Here is a 17,416-nt window from a genome sequence, read left to right as displayed (position 1 = left end):
GACGTGAACTGCGGGCCTCTGTCGGAAACGACGTCAGACGGAAGGCCATGAATTCGGAAAACATTCTCGATAATGATCTGAGCCGTCTCCTTAGCAGAAGGGAGCTTAGCGAGAGGAATGAAATGAGCCGCCTTAGAGAATCTATCGACAACCGTAAGAATAACTGTCTTCCCCGCTGATGAAGGCAGTCCGGTGATGAAATCTAAAGCGATGTGAGACCACGGTCGAGAGGGAATGGGAAGCGGTCTGAGACGGCCGGCAGGAGGAGAGTTCCCAGATTTAGTCTGCGCGCAGACTGAACAAGCGGCGACAAATCGACGCGCGTCACGTTCCCGAGTGGGCCACCAGAAACGCTGGCGAATGGAAGCGAGCGTACCCCGAACGCCGGGGTGGCCGGCTAACTTGGCAGAGTGGGCCCACTGAAGAACGGCCGGACGAGTAGGAACGGGAACGAACAGAAGGTTCCTAGGACAAGCTCGCGGCGACGGAGTGTGAGCGAGTGCTTGCTTTACCTGCCTCTCAATTCCCCAGACAGTCAACCCGACAACACGCCCTTCAGGGAGAATCCCCTCGGGGTCGGTGGAGACCTCAGAAGAACTGAAGAGACGAGATAAAGCATCAGGCTTGGTGTTTTTGAGCCCGGACGATAAGAAATAACAAACTCGAAACGAGCGAAAAACAGAGCCCAACGAGCCTGACGCGCATTAAGTCGTTTGGCTGAACAGATGTACTCAAGGTTCCTATGGTCAGTCCAAACGACAAAAGGAACGGTCGCCCCCTCCAACCACTGTCGCCATTCGCCTAGGGCTAAGCGGATGGCGAGCAGTTCGCGATTACCAACATCATAGTTACGTTCTGACGGCGATAAGCGATGAGAGAAAAACGCGCAAGGATGGACCTTGCCGTCAGAGAGAGAGCGCTGAGAAAGAATGGCCCCCACGCCCACCTCTGACGCGTCAACCTCAACAACAAACTGACTAGAGATGTCAGGTGTAACAAGAATAGGTGCGGATGTAAAACGATTCTTAAGAAGATCAAAAGCTCCCTGGGCGGAAACGGACCACTTAAAGCACGTCTTAACAGAAGTAAGGGCTGTGAGGGGAGCTGCCACCTGACCGAAATTACGGATGAAACGACGATAGAAATTAGCGAAGCCCAGAAAGCGCTGCAGCTCGACGCGTGACTTAGGAACGGGCCAATCAATGACAGCCTGGACCTTAGCGGGATCCATCTTAATGCCCTCAGCGGAAATAACGGAACCGAGAAAAGGGACAGAGGCGGCATGAAAAGTGCACTTCTCAGCCTTCACATAAAGACAGTTCTCCAAAAGGCGCTGGAGGACGCGTCGCACGTGCTGAACATGAATCGAGAGAGACGGTGAAAAAATCAGGATATCGTCCATGTAAACGAAAACAAAAATGTTCAGCATGTCTCTCAGGACGTCGTTAACTAGTGCCTGAAAGACAGCTGGAGCGTTAACGAGGCCGAAAGGAAGAACCCGGTATTCAAATGCCCTAACGGAGTGTTAAACGCCGTCTTCCACTCGTCCCCCTCCCTGATGCGCACGAGATGGTAGGCGTTACGAAGGTCCAATTTGGTGAAAAACCTGGCTCCCTGCAGGATCTCGAAGGCTGAAGACATAAGAGGAAGCGGATAACGATTCTTAACTGTTATGTCATTCAGCCCTCGATAATCCACGCATGGACGCAGGGACCCGTCCTTCTTCTGAACAAAAAAAACCCCGCTCCGGCGGGAGAGGAGGAGGAGACTATGGTACCGGCGTCGAGCGAAACCGACAAATAATCCTCGAGAGCCTTACGTTCGGGAGCCGACAGAGAGTATAATCTACCCCGGGGGGGAGTAGTTCCCGGAAGGAGATCAATACTACAGTCATACGACCGGTGTGGAGGGAGAGAAGTGGCCTTGGAACGACTGAACACCGTGCGCAGATCGTGATACTCCTCCGGCACCCCTGTCAAATCGCCAGGCTCCTCCTGTGAAGAAGAGACAGAGGAAACAGGAGGGATAGCAGACATTAAACAGGTCACATGACAAGAAACATTCCAGGATAGGATAGTATTACTAGACCAATTAATAGAAGGGTTATGGCGCACTAGCCAGGGATGACCCAAAACAACAGGTGTAAAAGGTGAACCGAAAATTAAAAAAAGAAATGGTTTCGCTATGATTACCAGAGACAGTGAGGGTTAAAGGCAGCGTCTCACGCTGAATCTTGGGGAGAGAACTACCATCTAAAGCGAACAAGGCCGTTGGCTCCCCTAACTGTCTGAGAGGAATGTCATGTTCCCGAGCCCAGGTCTCGTCCATAAAACAGCCCTCCGCCCCAGAGTCTATCAAGGCACTGCAGGAAGCAGATGAACCGGGCCAGCGGAGATGGACCGGAAAGGTAGTGCGTGATCCAGAAGGAGAGGCCTGAGTAGTTGCGCTCACCAGTAGCCCTCCTCTTACTGATGAGCTCTGGCTTTTACTGGACATGAGGTGACAAAATGACCAGCGGAGCCGCAGTAGAGACAGAGGCGATTGGTGATTCTCCGTTCCTTCTCCTTGGCCGAGATGCGGATACCCCCAGCTGCATAGGCTCAGCATCCGAGCCGGCGGAGGAGGGTGGCAGTGATGCGGCAGGTGGCAGTGATGTGGAGAGGGGAGCAACGGAGAACGCGAACTCCTTTCCACGTGCTCGGCGACGAAGATCAAACCGTCGCTCTATGCGAATAGCGAGAGCTATTAAGGAGTCCAGACTGGAAGGAACCTCCCGGGAGAGGATCTCATCCTTAACCTCGACGAGGAGACCCTCCAGAAAACGAGCGAGCAAAGCCGGCTCGTTCCAGTCACTAGAGGCAGCGAGAGTGCGAAACTCAATAGAATAATCCGTTATGGATCGATTCCCCTGACATAGGGAAGACAGGGCCCTGGAAGCCTCCTCCCCAAAAACAGAACGGTCAAAAACCCGTATCATCTCCTCCTTAAAGTCCTGAAACTGGTTAATACACTCAGCCCTCGCCTCCCAGATTGCCGTGCCCCACTCACGCGCCCGTCCGGTGAGGAGAGAAATGACGTAGGCGATGCGGGCTGCGCTCCTGGAGTAAGTGTTGGGCTGGAGAGAGAACACCACATCACACTGAGTGAGGAATGAGCGGCACTCAGTGGGCTCCCCTGAGTAACAGGGCGGGTTGTTGATCCTGGGCTCCGGAGACTCGGAAACCCTGGAAGTGGGCGGTGGATCGAGGTGGAGTTGGTGAACCTGTCTTGTGAGGTCGGAGACTTGGACGGCCAGGGTCTCAACGGCATGTCGAGCAGCAGACAATTCCTCCTCGTGTCTGCCTAGCATCGCTCCCTGGATCTCGACGGCGGAGTGAAAAGGGTCCGGAGCCGCTGGGTCCATTCTAGGTCTGATTCTTCTGTTATGTACTTGAGTGAAGACCCAAAAGCGGTTTTAACAGAAAACAGAGTTCTTTAATGAAAAACAGGAATGGCATAAATCCTCTTCCAACGTTGACAATGGAACAAAAGAACGTAGTATAGTGCAGGATGCACCTGCCAGGCAGACTCCGACAGGATAGGACAAGGTGGAAGCAAACGAGACGACAGCTTGCTTCTGGCATCAAAAACACAAACAAGAATCAGACACTGAAAGTAGCAGGAACAGAGAGAGAAATAGAGACCTAATCAGAGGGGGAAGAGAGAACAGGTGTGAAAGAGTGAATGAGCTAGTTAGGGGAGATGTAGAACAGCTGAAGAATGAGAGACAGAGAAGGTAACCTAAAAAGACCAGCAGAGAGAGACAGAGTGAAGAGAAAGGACAGGAACAGACATAACAAGACATGACAAATATGGCACCACAACAAAACTGCCAAGAGTGGGCCGCCCACCAAAACTCATGGACCAGGCAAGGATGGCATTAATCAGAGAGGCAACAAAGAGACTCCCGAAGGAGCTGCAAAGCTCTACAGCGGAGATTGGAGTATCTGTCCATTGGACAACTTTAAGCCGTACACTCCAAAGAGCTGGGCTTTACGGAAGAGTGACCAGAAAAAAGCCTTTGCTTAAAGAAAAAAATAAGCAAACAGGGTTTGGTGTTTGCCAAAAGGCATGTGGGAGACTCCCCAAACATATGGAAGAAGCTACTCTGGTCAGATGAGACTAAAATGTAGCTTTTTGTCCATCAAGGAAAATGCAACACCTCTCATCAACCAGAGAACACCATCCCCACAGTGAAGCATGGTGTTGGCAGCATCATGGTGTGGGAATGTTTTTCATCCGCAGGGACTGGGAAACTGGTCAGAATTGAAGGAATGATGGATGGCGCTAAATACAGGGAAATTCTTGAGATCAACCTATTTCAGTCTTCCAGAGATTTGAGACAGGGACGGAGGTTCACCTTCCAACAGGACAATGACCCTAAACATACTGCTAAAGCAACACTCGGGTGATTTAAGGGGAAACATTTAAATGTCTTGGAATGGCCTAGTCAAAGCCCGGACCTCAATCCAATTGAGAATCCGTGGTATGACTTAAAGATTGCGGTACACCAGCGGAACCCATCCAACATGAAGGAGCTGGAGCAGTTTTGCCTTGAAGAATGGGCAAAAATCCCAGTGGCTAGATTTGCCAAGCTTATAGAGACATGGCCCAAGAGACTTGCAGCTGTATTTGCTGCAAAAGGTGGCTCTACAAAATATTGACTTTGGGTGGGTAAATAGTTATGCATGCTCATGTTCAGTTTTTTGTCTTATTTCTTGTTTGCTTCACAATAAAAAATATTTTGCATCTTCAAAGTGGTAGGCATGTTGTGTAAATCAAATGATACAAACCCCTGAAAAAACTATTTTAATTCCAGGTTGTAAGGCAACAAAATAGGGAAATGCCAAGGGGGGTGAATACTTTTTCGCAAGCCACTGTACAATTTTAGTCTTTGCTCAGGCTTAATCATGTATTTGTGGAAACACTTCAAATAGGAAGGAACAATGCTGCTACCTCGCTCTCCAACAAAGTGTAGAAACCCTGTACAGTACTATACACTGAGTTTACAAAACATTAGGAATACAAATGATATTGTCATGTCATATGTTTGTGCTATTTGTCAAGAATATAACGCATGTGCCCTTGTGGTTGACTATGACAACATAAGACTTTTACATATCTGGTCTGTTTTGTTGGCAATAATCCACTCAGTGAGTTAAGATAGATGAAGTTCTCTCCTTTCAACCATTCATCCCACTGCTTCCCTCTTTTCATCCCCTCCTTTTTGTGTGGCCAGATATTCTCTGACCTTTCATCACACAATTAATCAACAAAACACAAATATTAGCGTCTCTTATTATTTTCTATAAAAGGTTTAATCTTACTTATTTAACATTTTCCGTTTCAAGGTTTTTGAAAACACTCAAACACAAAGTGTTTTTTTTTACAATGAGGTTAACCAAATACAACAGCTTGTCAAACAACTCCCTCCTCATTCCCTCCATACACTGACATCCTGATTCCCCATCAGACATCAATCAGAATCACAGTATGTCAAACTGCTGCCATAAGCCTGTTTCTCTCTGAGACAGCCTGGGGCTCAGGTAGTGACGGAGTCTCTTCCTAGGCGGGCCTGACATTGTTCTCTGTGGCCCCGCACACAGAGCTGTTACTGTCCTGGGACCACAAGCTGAAAGGGTTGCGGTAGCCTCCTGAGGCTTTGTTAGACCTTTTCTCCTTGTCCTGCTGTCGTTTCTGAGGTTCTGGTTTGAGAATGTCCATTTCCATCCTCTTGGGATCATGCTGCTCCTTGCTAGTCGATCCATCTCCCTGCTTCCTTTGATTTTTGAGGGGCTGTTGGTTCTTGTCCTGACCCCTGCCCACTCCTCCACCATTACTCCTGGTCTGTGGTGGCATCGGTTCCCTCCTCCTGCTTCTGAAGGGCAGTTTCCTCTGTCCCTGGCCTCTCTGGGTGAACCTACGTATAGCCATGGTGCTCCTGCCCCTGGGGCTCTCTGAGGGGACCGCTGCAGGCTCGCTGTGGTCGGGCTGCCTGCTCTGCTCTGGATCGCCGTTTGAGTTCATGATGGTGTGGGTGCTCCTAATGGTCACGTCCTGTAGCAGTGCGTAGGCCCTGCTGGGGTCCTGAAATCCCTGTATGGAGTACTGTAAGGCAGAGGGTCCTGTGCCTGTCCCTGGTCCATAAGTCACAGCGGTAGAGCGTGTTTGGTATCAGTACACCATCTGCCAGGAGGTCTTAGCCAGCTTATCCAGCACCATCTGGCTATAACTCTCCAGCTGATCCTCCTCCGCCTCCTTCATCATCACAGGAGGAAGGTACAGAGCTCTGGGGGCATTGGCCTGGCCCTGGTCACATCTCTGAGGGTCCTTCTCTGGGTCCTTTCTCTGCAGGGTACAGCCACCCTGCTGCCCCTCTTTCAGTATCCCTTACACCACATGATGCCACTGCTTTAGAAGGCGCCGCAGAGACGTACACCGTTGAAGCACCTCTTCTCCTCACTCACCAGACAGAACCTCTACAAGTCCTGGGGACATCTGGGCTGTGCAGTCTGTCACCCTGACAGGGGTGAGTTGGTGTTCGGACCAGTGCTGGGAAACTAAGGTGTCTAGAACGGACAGGGCTTCTCCTAGCATGCTTTTGATCCCGGCTCTGCTCATGTCTCAGGGCTTCAAGCTTCTGCTGCAGGCCCTGCATGTGGCAGCTGAGTGCTGTAGTCTAATACAGAATAGAAGACAACAATGTTTGTTTGTACCCATAATAACTAATAGCAAAGACAACAGAATCAAATGTGCATAATTGACATTAAAGTATTATCTTAAGTATGTCAAATAGTATTCTCAGCACCCAGAACCAAATATTAAGAGACTAGTTATACAGTGTTATACAACGGGTGAGTCTAATCCTGAAAGCTGATTGGTTAAAACCACATCCCAGCTGGTGTCTATTCCAAAAGTTAGCATGGCTAAATCTATGACCTTAAAATGCCTATTTATTCTGTTCCATCTGAATGTGCAATCCACTGTCAATCCACTGTCAACTGGCAATCTACGGCCCAGCTAGGCAATTTATAAACTTGATCTCCACAAAATGATGAAGTGCAGAATTTATTCCAAACTTTCGAAATTGCTTTGTTGAGACCGGTTCCGAGAAGAAATTCAAACAAATCCTTGCTGAATACAGATCAGACATCCTGCCGCTCGTTGTTGAGGAATATGATACTATGTCTCACTCTGAAAAGACAATGATGTCCGTTGTGAATGAGCTCCTCTGTGGCTTACATTTGAATGGTTCCTTAGCTCATCAGACAAAAATGACTCTTCTACTGTGGGAAAAGATGATTTTTGGAGATGTGGAAACAACAGCCTTAACATTGGAACAACAGAGTTGGAGCCTGGAACGGTGAGTTTGGTGAGAAATGTGAGTGATGCTGTCTAAGAGCTGGGATGGGCAGAGGACGGTCAGCTTGTTCTGGGTCTAATTTCTAAGCTAATCATTGATCTTCTCTGGAGAGCCCCGACTTCAAAGGGAAAGGAGTTTGGGATGTAACGAAGATACCACATCTCTTTTACCAAGCTCAAAGAATGGCAGGATGATGGGAGAGACCTTGAAGGAAATGTACAGTTGTTTGATGACATTGAGGTGCCCAAAGACCTTGTGTTGGACTGGCTTACCATGCGGACAGACCCAGACTTTTTTTATTTGACCATTCAGGTTGTTGAATTTTTTTTGTGGGGTATGTGGTAAAATGCCTGTTGATATACAGCCAGTGTCAAATATTGATGATCGAGGCAGAAAGGATTTGGGGGTCTTCAAAAATCTTCAAAAGGCTAAGTCAAGTACAGTCAGTATTGTATTTGAAACCATGGACATGTTCATGAAGACTCGCACTTGGGAGTGGCTCCGGACTATGGACAAAGAAAAAAACTGGTGTTAAAATCACTGCAGAAAGTAGTGAGACTAGTTTTGCCAAAAGGAATGAGGAATATTAGGCAAAGGGGTTTGCGTAGAGAAAAACACACAGAAGCAGTGGAGCTTAAGGACAGGATGTAGTCTAACTTTGAAAAAATTACAGAAACTGACAGATGCCCACATTAAAATGACATCAAAGGTGGTGAAAATATCAGCAGTGACCCCAATGCAAGTTGACACTACTTATCTCAATCTTACAATTACATTTTTTAACTAGCTTAGTGATTGAGTGTAATGTTTTGAAATCTTAAAATCAACGATATGGCATAATTTGTAGATTTTGAAATGCTCCACTATTTGAGCAAATAGCAACATGTTACTGCAAAAACTGACTTGACTGCACGATGGCCGTTCCGTCCTCAGTCATCTGTTAATTCCACACGCACAAAAAAAATGGTTGACGGTTATTTTATTTTCATAACGGTCTTCGTCCATAACCGTCGGTTACATGGTTATGCAGTAATTGTACCAGCCCTAATTGGGCTAGGCTATATCACAATAGTTTCACAGTTTAAGAAATGTGCTTCAGGGCCCTCTAGTTACCTAATGCTACATTGATCCAAAGACTATGCTTGGAATGTGAATGGTTCATAATATAAGACACATTTTAGGCCTCCCTGAAGTCAATAGACTGGAATTCTATTACTCACCGTTCAGAAATTGGTACACAAGAATAGCCTAGTTCTTTTAGGATTATATATATTTTTTGACTCCTCATTTCTATTAAGGGTTTGTCTTTGAATGGTGGATTTTGCCGATTACCTTGGCCTGTGGTTAACCTTTGATGCCTGGTCTTCCTGTAAAGAGACTGAAAACAGCGTGATTATTGCAATACTTGTTTTTTTTCTTCACCATTGAACAATGTATTCATGAACTAGCCTAACTCCTCTACCTTTGAAAGAAAGCTTCTGTAAAATAACTGTTGATCTTTTTTGTTATTAATGTAATTATTAATTATTAGTGTGCAACCTACTATGATGGATCATGTTTTTCTTTTTGCAAATGGATCTTTTAGCCATTTTTGTAGTGGACGTTTTATCTGCGGGTTATTTTTTGTTTTTGTCTTGCTTTTTGTTGCAAGATTAAGAAAGACGACACTGCATCAAGACTTGCGTTGCAGTTACCCACACTTTTCTATTTTGAACATGGAGTTCTACCATCAACTATGAAGTGGAAGTTAAAAATAAACAATCCAAGGACACTTCCACTGACATTCTTATGTGTTCCTCTGAAACCTGTGTGTGCTTCTGGAAGAAAAGGTATGCAAGTCCATGTTTAATTGGGATGCACAACAAATAGTTTCTCCTATTCTAGTTTGGTGAATTATGTAAACATTTTCAGAATTCATATAATATTACTGGTGCCAATAGCATTCATTTCAACACTTAGGCCTGTAAAAAGTAACTAGCTGTTATTGTTTGGTCTGAACTTTACACATGTGTATTCACAGGTGATGCTAATGTTTGTTTCCAGTTACAGTGTCCCTAAAGCAGCATGGTCGTCTCTTCTCCATGTTGGACTGAACTTTTTCATCTCTTCAGAAGTGAAAACATAAAATCCCTAAAGGTGTGTTGGCAATATTATTTTAAAGAGTCAGATAATTTACTATTTGTGGCTTGATTGCTCTCTTATTGGGGATCTCATTATTATCCAAATCTTATCTGGAAATGTCACATTGATTTACACTGGCATGAAATGCCTTTGTTCCATTCTACTGGTGGAGTAGGCCGCCATCTACAGTATGTCAGGAGCAGTGGCTTGTTCCAGGACCGCAGCTTTTGAGGATTTTTTAATTTTTAATTTTACCTTTATTTAACCAGGCAAGTCAGTTAAGAACAAATTCTTATTTTCAATGACGGCCTAGGAACAGTGGGTTAACTGCCTGTTCAGGGGCAGAACAACAGATTTGTACCTTGTCAGCTCGGGGGTTTGAACTTGCAACTGTAGGATGTAACTTCTCAGTCATGATCAAGTGTCATCTCTGCTGGTGAGTTCCTGTCATTTTGTGGGTGTTGTTTTGCATGTTCACTGTAGACCTCTCAACATGGACTGACTAGGACGACTAACTGCATGCACAGAATTGTCTCTACCATAGAAAATCCATAGTATATTTTCTTTTCTTGCTTGGCTCTGAATGCAGTTGATGAAATCCTTAGTTTTGCTCCTTATTTCTCATACCTGCAAGTGGCCAGGTAGCCTAGCGGTCAAGAGCATTGTGACCATAACAGAAAGGTTGCTGGCTCATATCCCTGAGCCAACTAGGTAAAGAATCTGTCTGTGCCCTTGAGCAAGGCACTCAACCCTAATGGCTCTTGTAAGTCACTCTGAATAAGTGTGTCTGCTAATTAACTGAAAAAGTAATGATATACACTGGCAGTTAAATTCCAGATCTAGTGGTGGAGAAGGACGTCATCTACGTCAGGAGCAGTGGAGCAGTTGAGGAGTATTTTCAGACATGACGAGATCTTGTAAATAATATCTTCTTCATACCAAGACAAATACCTGACAACTTTACTATACTGCCTTTCCTTTTTATCTGGCGCATTTAATACTGCCTACAGATTTTCTTTTAAAATCCCGCCATACTCCTCTGTGTAAACCAAGCCATAAAAACATTTCCATGCTTTGGACGATATTCACTTGTGAGCCAATCACAAAGCTTCACAGAAATGTGGTCAATGCTTTTTTTCTTTCCATTTAAATGAGTGTAGTTCTGTCCTTGAGCTGCTCTTGTCTATCATCTGAATTCAGTGCATCTGCCATTTCATAATTTTCTTTCTTGACTGGAAAATATTTCAAGGCCCTTTTTCATATTTAGCATAACAGTTGGGTTAATGAATGAGCTTCTACAGCTACACATAGCCTCTTTTTCTTTTTTCAGCTAAGCCTGTGTGCAATTACGCAAGCTGCTCCGCTATTCCTCTTCTCCTGGAGTCGCAAAAGCTATAGGCAATCACGGCCTGGATTCGAACCAAGGACTGTAGTGACGCCTCTTGCACTGAGATGCAGTACCTTACACGGCTGCGTCCGTGTGTGTGTGTTAACTATTTAACTCTACTTTAATGCTTAAAAGGCTGCCAAATTTTTTAAATGGCGATATCGTTTTTTGGGGGGAGCAAGGAAAATATAGGAATCGGCCAAAAATGTCATATTGGTACATCACTAATAATCACGTTTACATAAGTATTCAAACCCTTTACTCAGTATTTTGAAGTCTTCTTGGGCATGAGGCTACAAGCTTGGCACACCTGTATTTAGGGAGTTTCTCCCATTCTTCTCTGCAGATCCTCTCAAGCTCTGTCAGGTTGGATGGGGAGCGTTGCTGCACAGCTATTTTCATGTCTCTCCAGAGATGTTAGATCAGGTTCAAGTCCGGGCTTTGGCTGGGCCACTCAAGGACATTCAGAGACTTGTGCCGAAGCCACTCCTTCATTGTCTTGGCTGTGTGCTTCGGGTCGTTATCCTGTTGGAAGGTGAGCCTTCGCCCTAGTCTGAGGTCCTGAGCGCTCTGGAGCAGGTTTTCATCAAGGATGTCTCTGTACTTTGCTCCATTCATCTTTCTCTCGATCCTGACTAGCTTCCCAGTCCCTGAAACTAAAAAACATCCCCACTGGCATGATTCTGCCACCACACTTCACTGTAGGGATGATGCCAGGTTACCTCCAGATGAGACGCTTGGCATTCAGGCCAAAGAGTTCAATCGTGGTTTCATCTGACCATTGAATCTTGTTTCTCAAGAGGTGCCTTTTGGCAAACTCCAAGCGGGATGTCATGTGCCTTTTACTGAGGACTGGCCTCCGTCTGGCCACTCTACCATAAAGGTCTGATTGGTGGGGTGCTGCAGAGATGGTTGTCCTTCTGAAAGGTTCTCCCATCTCCACAAAGGAAGCCCCCCCCCCCCATTGCTCAGTTTGGCCGGGCGAACAGTTCTATGAATAGTCTTGGTGGTTCCAAACTTCTTACATTTAAGAATGATGGATGCCACTGTGTTCTTGGACCTTCAATGCAATCCTGTCTCAGACAAATCCTTTGACCTCATCGCTTGGTTTTTGCTCTGACATGCACTGTCAACTGTGGGACCTTTACAGTTGAACTCGGAAGTTTACATACACCAACATACGGCAAATACATTTAAACTCCGTTTTTCACCATTCCTGACATTTAATCCTAGTAGAAATTCCCTGTCTTAGGTTAGTCAGGATCACCACTTAATTTTAAGAATGTGAAATGTCAGAATGATAGTAGAGAGAATGATTTATTTCAGCTTTTATTTCTTTCATCACATTCACATAGGGTCAGAAGTTTGCATACACTCAATTAGTATTTGGTAGCATTGCCTTGAAATTGTTTAACTTGGGTCAAACGGTTTGGGTAGCCTTCCACAAGCTTCCCACAATAAGTTGGATGAATTTTTGGCTTATTCCTCCTGACAGAGCTGGTGTAACTGAGGTTTGTAGGCCTCCTTGCACGCACACGCTCTTTCAGTTCTGCCCACACATTTTCTATAGGATTGAGGTCCGGGCTTTGTGATGGCCACTCCAATACCTTGACTTTGTTGTCCTTAAGCCATTTTGCCACAACTTTGGAAGTATGCTTGGGGTCATTGCCCATTTGGAAGACCCATTTGCGACCAAGCTTTAACTTCCTGACTGATGTCTTGAGATGTTGCTTCAATATATTCACATAACTTTCCTGCCTCATGATGCCATCTATGTTGTTAAGTGCACCAGTCCCTCCTGCAGCAAAACATCCACACAACATGATGCTGCCACCCCCGTGTTTCATGGTTGGGATGGTGTTCTTCGGGTTGCAAGCCTCCACCTCTTTCCTCCAAACATAACGATGGTCATTATGGCCAAACAGTTCTATTTTTGTTTCATCAGACCAGAGGACATTTCTCCAAAAAGTACGATCTTTTTCCCATGTGCAGTAGCAAACCGTAGTCTGGCTTTTTTATGGCGATTTTGGAGCAGTGGCTTCTTCCTTGCTGAGTGGCCTTTCAGGTTATGTCAATATAGGAATCATTTTACTGAATATAGATACTTTTGTACCTGTCTCCTCCAGCATCTTCACAAGGTCCTTTGCTGTTGTTCTGAGATTGATTTGCACTTTTCGCACCGAAGTACGTTCATCTCTAGGAGACAGAACAAATCAAATCAAAATCAATTCAAATGTTATTTGTCACATTCACATGGTTAGCAGATGTTAATGCGAGTGTAGCGAAATGCTTGTGCTTCTAGTTCCGACCATATCAGTAATATCTAACAAGTAATCTAACAATTTCACAACAACTACCTTATACACACACACAAGTGTAAAGGAATGAATAAGAATATGTACATAAACATATATATGGATGAGCGATGGCCGAATGGCATAGGCAAGATGCAGTAGATGGTATAGAGTACAGTATATACATTTGAGATGAGTAGTGTATGTAAACAGTATATAAAGTGGCAAAGTTTAAAGTGATTAGTGATACATTTATTACATCCAATTTTTAATTATTAAAGTGGCTAGAGATTGAGTCAGTTAGTGTTAGTGATGGCTGTTTAACAGTCTGATGGCCTTGAGATAAAAGCTGTTTTTCAGTCACTCGGTCCCAGCTTTGATGCACCTGTACTGACCTCGCCTTCTGGATGATAGCGAGGTGAACAGGCAGTGGCTCAGGTGGTTGTCCTTGATGATCTTTTTGGCCTTCCTGTGACATCAGGTGGTGTCCCGGAGAGCAGGTAGTTAGCCCCCGGTGATGCGTTGTGCAGACCTCACTGCTCTCTGGAGAGCCTTATGGTTGTGGGCGGAGCAGTTGCCGTACCAGGCGGTGATACAGCCCGACAGGATACTCTCGAATGTGCATCTGTATAGGTTTGTGGGTGTTTTTGGTGACAAGCCAAATTTCTTCAGCCTCCTGAGGTTGAAGGGGCGCTTTTGCGCTTTCTTCACCACTCTGTCTGTGTGGGTGGACCATTTCAGTTTGTCCGTGATGTGTACGCCGAGAAACGTAAAAAACTTTCCACCTTCTCCACTACTGTCTTGTAGATGTGGATAGGGGGGTGCACCCTCTGCTGATTCCTGAAGTCCACAATCATCTCCTTTGTTTTGTTGACATTGAGTGTGAGGTTATTTTCCTGACACCACACTCCGAGGGCCCTCACCCCCTCCCTGTAGGCTCCTCGTTGTTGGTAATCAAGCCTACCACTGCAGTGTCGTCTGCAAACTTGATGATTGAGTTGGAGGCGTGCATTCATGGGAGTACAGGAGAGGGCTGAGAACGCACCCTTGTGGGGCCCCAGTGTTGAGGATCAGCGGGGTGGAGATGTTGTTGCCTACCCTCACCACCTGGGGGCGGCCCGTCAGGAAGTCCAGTACCCAGTTGCACAGGGCGGGGTCGAGACCCAGGGTCTCGAGCTTGATGACGAGCTTGGAGGGTTATGGAATGTTTTAATCGTTGCTATGGGAACGACATCTTCAACGCACATTCTAATGAACTCGCACACCGAATCAGCGTATTAGTCAATGTTGTTGCTTGACGCAATACAAAACATGTCCCAGTCCACGTGATGGAAGCAGTCTTGGAGTGTGGAGTCAGTTTGGTCGGACCAGCGTTGGACAGACCTCAGCGTGGGAGCTTCTTGTTTCAGTTTCTGTCTGTATGCAGGGATCAGGAAAATGGAGTCGTGGTCAGCTTTTCCGAAAGGGGGGCGGGGCAGGGCCTTATTTGCGTCGCGGAAGTTAGAATAACAGTGATCTAAGGTTTTGCCAGCCCTGGTGGCGCAATCGATATGCTGATACATTTTAGGGAGTCTTGTTTTCAGATAAGCCTTGTTAAAATCCCCAGCTACAATGAATGCAGCCTCAGGATGTATGGATTCCAGTTTGCAAAGAATCAAATAAAGTTCGTTCAGGGCCATCGATGTGTCTGCTTGGGGGGGAATATATACGGCTGTGATTATAATCGAAGTGAATTCTCTTGAAATTCTCTTGGTAGATAATGCGGTCTGCATTTGATTGTGATTGTGAGTAATTCTAAATCAGGTGAACAGAAGGATGAGTTCCTGTATGTTTCTGTGATCACACCACGTCTCGTTAGCCATAAGGCATACGCCCCCGCCCCTCTTCTTACCAGAAAGATGTTTGTTTCTGTCGGCGCGATGCGTGGGGAAACCCGCTGGCTGCACTGCCACCGAGAGCGTCTCTCCAGTGAGCCATGTTTCCGTGAAGCAAAGAACGTTACAGTCTCTGATGTCCCTCTGGAATGCTACCCTTGCTCGGATTTCATCAACCTTGTTGTCAAGAGACTGGACATTGGCGAGAAGAATGCTAGGAAGTGGGGCACGATGTGCCCGTCTACATAGTCTGACCAGAAGACCGCCTCGTTTCCCTCTTTTACGAAGTCGTTTTTTTGTGTCGCCGGCTGGGATCCATTCCGTTGTCCTGGTTGAAAGGCAGAACACAGGATCCGCTTCACGAAAGTCATATTCTTGGTCGTACTGATGGTGAGTTGACGCTGATCTTATATTCAGTAGTTCTTCTCGACTGTATGTAATGAAACCTAAGATGACCTGGGGTACTAATGTAAGAAATAACACGTAAAAAAAACAAAAAAAACTGCATAGTTTCCTAGGAACGCGAAGCGAGGCAGCCATCTCTGTCGGCGCCGGAAGTAGTTCTCTGTTTGGGTTAAGTCTCTCAAAAACGTGTGAAATCACAAAAAAGGTGTCTGGACCCTTCTATAATATACCATTTACATCGAAAATAGAGATTTGGTTGAAAAAAGAGAACTTATCCTTAAATGATTAATCTGCTGGAAATGAAATGACGTCTGTTAACTTTCATCTGGGCTGTTAAAGAACTCACTCACCTGTTAGCTACACTTAAGGACCTAGATCAATAAGGAAATGGGGATTTTTGTAACACTTTCCTTTATCACAGTTAACAATGTAAAGGAAACAATGGCAAAAACAGACAGAATATGCAAGACAATTTAAATGTCTAATGTACAATAACGTAAATGTTAACACAACCAAACGTTCAACCACAAAACAAAAACCAAGATGGTAATGTTTAAGGGTTGGTTGGCATAGTTGAATCAATGAAATTCAACACATGTTCAGTACAAGATAAGATAAACAAGTCATGAAGAAAGTGAACAAATAATCTTATCGGTAATGTGTATCCCTATGTAATATTTGTAGAGCGATGTTTGCCTTGGTATTGTACTGACCTCAAGGAATCAATGTGCCAAAACCTTTTGAAAAATTGATACAGGCTAATCGGACACATAAGCCTATTCTTTCTTTATCTTCAGGGTGTGCAAGCAAAACAGAATACCAACCTAAACATTTTCCAACGGTCACCCTATGTTTGAAACCGAAACATTTATCGTTGGCATTTTTTCCTGTAGGTGCATAACAGAACCAGAGAGAGGTATGGCACATACAGGCCCCGGACCCAGTGCTTGAGAAGGAGATGGACCCTTCCTCTGGCGAGGACAAGCCAGAGTGCTTCATCTGTTTCAACACCTACGACAATGTCTTCAAGACGGCCAAGCACCTTCTGCCTAGAGTGTGTCACCCGGGTCATGGCCATGTCTGTGGAACAGGAAAGAGGCCAGATCCCTTGCCCCCTCTGCAGGCATCCCACCTATCCCCGCCAGTGCCCCCCCAGCCCTCCTCACAAGTCTGGAGGTGCTGGGCCGGCTGCCCACCCACCTGCAGCAGGAGGAGAGGGTGTGGCTGGATGGGAAGAAGCTGTGTTACTCCAACCCCGGCAGCCCTGACCTTCTCCATCCGGACGGCTCCTCCACCTGTAATTGTATCAACATCGGGATAATCCAGGAGGAGGCTGCGTCCAGACAGACTGAGGCTGGCAGAAGGAGACTCGTCTGGCCAGACGATGCCTCTGCAGCCTCTTCTCAGACTGGAAGCGGCTGGTGCTGATCGCAGTGCTACCGATCATGCTGGTGTGTGTCATCATGTGGCTGCTGCATTGTCTTCCGCACGGGATCGGTTCGCTGTTGCAAAAGCATGGCTCACGCTGTCGTGGGGTAGGCCTCCACACCCTTCACAGTCACATAGCTGCCACAGTGACAGGGACACTCCCTATGTATAGCACAGGGTGGACACATTTATTGCAGGTCATGTTGGGACTGACACACCAGGAAACTGTCAGAATGTTCTCTCAGGATTGCCAAAGGATGAGACTAATAGACAAGCTGGCTTTGTTTGCTACCAAGGACTTAAAATAATTCCTTCAGTTTCACGTTTTTCTATGAGTCGTATGTACAGGATACACATGGTATACACCGTCAAATGAAAGGCTTACTTGCAGGTTCCTTTTTAACAAGTCAACAAGAAATAACAAAAGATAAGAATACGGACATAAAGTAAAGGGCTCAGTAGGGCAGAATAAACATTTTAGGGCATTGTCCCACTTGCAACATTT

The 17,416-nt window shown here is 45.8% G+C and overlaps 1 pseudogene; it reads left to right on the top strand.

Moving 5' to 3' along the window:
- The first annotated feature begins 16,441 nt into the window (after nt 1–16,441).
- LOC135541532 (RING finger protein 223-like) lies at nt 16,442–17,022 on the top strand (annotated as a pseudogene).
- Nucleotides 17,023–17,416: the final 394 nt, after the last annotated feature.

The sequence above is a fragment of the Oncorhynchus masou genome, chromosome 6, assembly GCF_036934945.1.
Source record: "Oncorhynchus masou masou isolate Uvic2021 chromosome 6, UVic_Omas_1.1, whole genome shotgun sequence".
NCBI classification, from domain to species: Eukaryota; Metazoa; Chordata; class Actinopteri; order Salmoniformes; family Salmonidae; genus Oncorhynchus; species Oncorhynchus masou.
This window is presented reverse-complemented; position numbering and strand designations above follow the sequence as displayed.